Genomic DNA, 5,568 nt, shown 5'->3' on the forward strand with positions numbered 1-5,568 from the left:
TTGCGCAAGGGGGCTATTTAAATTACCGAGAGAGGAGAAGGAGGTGGGAGGAGGGGGGGGAGCAGCCGACGAGGAGGCGGCGCGGCAGCCAATCAGCGCGCAGAGGGGGCGTGTCCCGCAGTCAAAATGATTTATGAGTTTATAGTGGCTTATTAATATGCACGTTCACATTCCTTCAGCTCCCCGCAGGATCTCAGTACAACACCGACACGGAAAACAGACATAAAAACTCATTACGGTGTTTTATAGTTTGACAGGAAAAAAAAACAACAACATGCTCATAGACGTTCAACACCATCTATGAAGAGATGTCACTGCAAATGGAATAAATAAAACCATTTACTCAATTATCTCGTTTGTTTTTTCTGTTTTGATAACGGAATGTAAAAGATTTTTGAAGGTCGGCAGATGAAAGATTTTCAAAATAAAACATTAAAATGTTGGATTCCTTTGCTTGTTTACTAATTGAAGTACTTTTGTGTTGGCTTTTATTGTTTTACTGAATGTGGCAGCAAATTAAAAAAAATTTAAATACAAATTACGCAACGTTTGACCATTATTATTATTATTATTATTATTATTATTATTATTATTATCATATCCGTGTAAAAATTGATCAAAATTTTTGAAAAGTTATAACATAATAAACACCCAAAAAGCATGAAAACAAAAACTCACAAAAAAAAAAAAAAAGAAAAAAAAGGAAAGTTATTTGTTTAATTTGATGCTCTACACAATAATTAAGCCCAAAAATGGCTCGGTGCTGCGTCTGTGTCTTTATAATGGACTCTACTCTCAATACAAATATTTAAACTGGTAAATGCGCATTTCACAGAAAATTTAAAAACACGTTTCAGTCGTGGAAGTTAATTCATTCTTGCACAATAAATTGTTATAAACATCAATAATGTTTTTTTTTTTATCCAGCACATCGTGTGTCAAACTTGCAGCATTTTTGCACAACAAATATTCATTTGCTTTTAAAAATTATACGGATTTTCAGATTCAATAGATGGAGCACTTTTTTAAAGAAAATACATTAAATTTTGTGTTTCTTTTTTATATGAATATTTGTGTTATAAAAGGCAACGTCAAGACTTCATTGTTGGATCTGTGTGTCTGTGTGTCCTTCTTTCTATTTTTTTTTTATAGTGATTTTTTTTTTGGGGGGTATTAAATGACCCAATATTGCGACAGAGCTGGTCAATCACAGATCAATAAAAGGAACAGTGTGGAAGAACGAAGGGAAGGGAAGACCTGGGCGGCTGCTGCTGAGGTTGTCGGGGTTCATCGCTGCTCCGGGGCACTTCGGCAGGGCAGCTCGGAGGTCTCCGGTCACCCTGCTGTACTTCCAGCCGAGCTCCAGAAGAGGACAGCATCCGGTCATGTAGCGGGGACACCGGTGACTCACTGTACGTCCTGATAGACCGGAGACGTATGATGAGTTTGTCTTTAAAAGCAAATGAAAAGTGTCTTTGCGTCAATATTTAGTCAATAAAGCTACGGTACAGACTCTTTATTCACGTGTTTGTGTGTTTTCCCCCTGAAGCCCTTAGATGTTATTTTACAACAACTAAATCATTATAAATTATTCATTCCCACTTCAGAATATGAAATTCTATTGATCCTCATTAAACAATCATTTCAGTTGGTTAATTTCTGCCTTTTTCAGTTTGTTCTGATGCTTTTATTTTGAAAGGTTTTACCGGATCCATACGCATGAAGGTCTGGAGAAATTAAAACTTCAATTAAAACGCACCTATTCATGACAGTTAATATAGATGTAGTGTAATGTAAGTGCTGCAGTTCCTCTTTGTAACCACAGGAGGGCGGTAAACACTCACGATTCAACCCCACCTGTGTCAAAGCAACAGTGAATATTTCTGATAAATAAACGTTTTTAAAGTTGTTTAAATGAAATTTAAAGCAGTAGAAAGCAACACAATAAGAGCTGGTGTAGTCTGTGTATTAACCACTAGCAGTGTTTTGAGTAAAAGAACCCAGGAGTGAAAGAAATACGACGTGTTGTTTAAAAAAAGTTTTTTCCAAAGTCAAAGCATATTCCCCCTTTTAGCGTTGAGCCATGACGTCATGTTCAAACTGTAGTGGACTCCAGCTCGTTTTAAGAACCAAACAGAACCTGGAAATATCGTTTACCTGACCGGGAGCACGTGGAGGAGGAACAAGCAGCTGTTACAACTCAGAAAAAACAGGTGGGAAGGAAATGTAGGACTCAGAAAACCCTAAAACCGGTTGACCTGAACTGAAGGAAACAAAAACACTTGCCGGAAGTGACGACAGCAGCCGTTGACGGGATCAGCTGCTCATTTTACCCCCAAATAAATGGTCCGTGTTTTGATGCCACGCACTAAGTATACATCAGTATACACGATGAAAAACAAACACTGCTTTGTGGACGTGGAGAAGTTATATTTTTGTTTTTTAAAACAACAAACAAAGACAAATACAACAGCATTTTTGATAATAAAGTATAAACAGTACAAAATACGAACAATTACAGATATTCTTAGTAAAAAAAAAAAACACAACAAAGAAACAAATAAATACAACAATCAGAGGACTAATCAGAAATCAATATAAAGCTTTGTTTTCTTGAACATCTCGAGCTTATTTTAGATTTCAATTCCTACTTAAAGTTTTGTAAGTCATTCATGACAGCTAAATCGAATGATTCTACAACTGTGGATGAATTGTTTAGCCTTCAATAATCAGGCTTCATTTCCATAATTTTATTCTGGGAAGAGAGTGAAAAGCTTCCAGTATTTCACTCAATGTATGTAATAATTCTTATTGTCGTTACGGCCACATTCAATATGCATGGATGTAAATTAACAAGTGAGAGGCTGCGGCTTTATGCATTTATTCAATTCAACACAAATCAAAAACGTAATAAAAATTGTAACGCCAAGGTTTTACATAAATCTTAATCCCCGGATATCTACGCAACTAAATATCGGACTGCCAACAGGTTTTGTGCGAACATTCACGATTCACGACTTCCTCCGTCGGGTCCGAGTCTGTCCGAGGCCCTTCAGCAGCAGCAGCAGTCGTCGTAGGTCGTCCTTTGAATCGCCGTTGACGTCACGTCATGTTTACTCAAACTGTGAAACCTTCTGTCTCAACACAATCCTTTTGTGGAAACGTTTGACTTTGGTCGCCGTGACACTCTTAAAACGAGGATGAGTCATGTTTCCACACATTTCCTTTTTGTTTTTTTCGGCACAAAACGCTGATAATAAATCACGTGTTAATATCCTTTATTGTGCTGGAAAGAAACCCCCTTTGGACAAAGCGGGCCGCGGTGTGTGTTGGTGGGGGGGGGGGTGGGGTGGGGTGGGGGGGGATTCCTCTGCCGTGGCGGACCGGGACGACCTCCAGCGCTCTCCGTTGATTTCCGACATATTTCCTGTTCCTCTGTCGAGGCCGTGCTGAAAGTCGCAGCTCTCCGTGAAGGCTGGACGACACCTGGACCGTCCAGTCTGGGTTCCCGGGCCAATACAAACCCAACACGGAGCATCGCAGCGCCGCCGGCTTCGCTGTGATGTGGAGAGATCCCTCCAATCGGAGGCGTTTATTTTCTCTCCGTTGACGGGGGGGGAAGCACCTCGGTGTCATCTGGGTCCTGCGGTGTTAGTCCAGAAATGAGACGTAATAAATATAAATGCTTTTTGATACGTCCTGAGCGCGCCGGCGCTGGTCGGAGCGCTGCGTCGGTTTACGGTGGGAACACCTGTCGATATCAGGATGAAACGATGAGCTGGAGAAGGTGATGGAAAGTCACGGCCGATGGAAGTCTTTGGACGAAAAATCACAACACAGGTTGTTTCATGGCACGTAACACATTGAAGTCCTTTAACTTTACAACGTTACACAGAGAAACCCAACAATTCGGAGCAAACGCTAACAGAACCAGGCTCAGAGGTGGGCGGAGCCATCTGCCTCCACCCGTTGGAGGTGAGAGGAGAGCAGAGAGAGAAAAGGACGACATAGAGATAGAAGACATGAACTGTTGGTGGAGACGACAATCACAGAGCAGAGACAGCTCTAACTATAAGCTTTATCAAAAAAAGGGAAGTTTAGAGTCTAAAGCTTGAAGCTGGAGAAGGTTTTAGGTTTTAGATTTAGGAATTGCCCAAACTTCGACAACCTATAAGACCATGTTTGCACGTTCTCCGTCAACCAGTAAATCTTTTACTATCGCGTCTCTTTCCGACACATGTGGTTTGGCACTCATGAGAGACGTGTCCCTCCTGAATTGCCAGAACGACTCTCAAACAAACGGGGCGGTCGAGCGTCGTCACGGGACACCGGCTTCCGTGTGCAACAACTCTGTCGGAGGGAACCTAAAATTTACACCAAACAAACAGCAAACCCCACCCGCCGACCAGACAAACATCGTCATCACGGGGCACCGCTCGACCCTCCCGGTCAAATTGGGAACGAGTGGCGCCATCGGTGACGCTAGCAGATGGTCAGAAGGTCTCCATGGAGAGATGGTATGCGAATGTGTGCTCTTCGCTTCCTGCTGGACGGTCGGACGGTGAAAAGAATTCAGCCTCATCTGAAGAAGATTCAGAGACGGGTGCTAATGAATGACCAAGCGGCTGAATTTAATACACGTATTTCCAATAAGAAAACATAATACGGACATTTTACCCGGCCAAGTTTGAACCCCAATGATTGAACACACCAGACTGACAAAGGTTATTTACTGAAACCAAAAATGTAAAAATGTCTTCCCCGTGGATTTATGTTTTGAAAGTAAAGAATTGAGGGCTAAAAGGCATTAAAAATAAAAATCAACACGAGTTGGTCGAGTCGTCAAAAACATAACTTAAAGTATCATTGATTTTAATAAACAAGTACTCGTGAAAATTACTAAAAGTTAAATATGGCAAATCAAAGAAAAAAATACCCGTTACCGTGACGACTGAAGGCGGTTTACAGAAGTCTAATTTAAAATGGTGGTCATTGGGGGAAAATACTTCTTGGATTACATCTATAGACTGTTTTTGTTATAAAAAAGGACATACAGCCTCCAGATCTGAAAAGTGGAGCCTTAAAGTGTAATACCACTGAGGGCCAGTAGGGGCTGGCTCCAAAAAAAAACCTCTGCCTGTTCTCTCCTGAAATACAAAGTCAATAAATGTTTTCCACAAGTCTAAAACGGAGAATTGGAGGGAGGACGAGGGGGAGGGGGGTCGCAATCTCCATCCTCACCACTAGATGCCACTAAATCCTACAAACGGCCCCAAACATGATCCAACGACATCGATGTCTCCGGTCCAGTTGGTCGTGGTGAAGTCGACGTCAGTTGTTCTGACGGAGGTTCTCAGGAGGTCACGGTGTTCCTGCAGCTCCTCTCAGAAGGTCGGGGTGAGGAATTTAGTGGTCCGCCGTAATGTTTGTGCTCCAGAGCCGGAGCTTTGTTTAAGGCCTCCCGAACGAAGAGCATCCTGAACACAGACCGTCGACTATCGTAGGTATGCTCTGCTTTCGGTGACCGTTAGCTCACAACACGGACAGCGTGAGTTCGATTGGGACATT

Source organism: Embiotoca jacksoni, unplaced genomic scaffold (genome assembly GCF_022577435.1).
Source record: "Embiotoca jacksoni isolate LCO1_2020_lvr unplaced genomic scaffold, fEmbJac1.0.p SCAF_37, whole genome shotgun sequence".
In the NCBI taxonomy this organism is placed as follows: Eukaryota; Metazoa; Chordata; class Actinopteri; family Embiotocidae; genus Embiotoca; species Embiotoca jacksoni.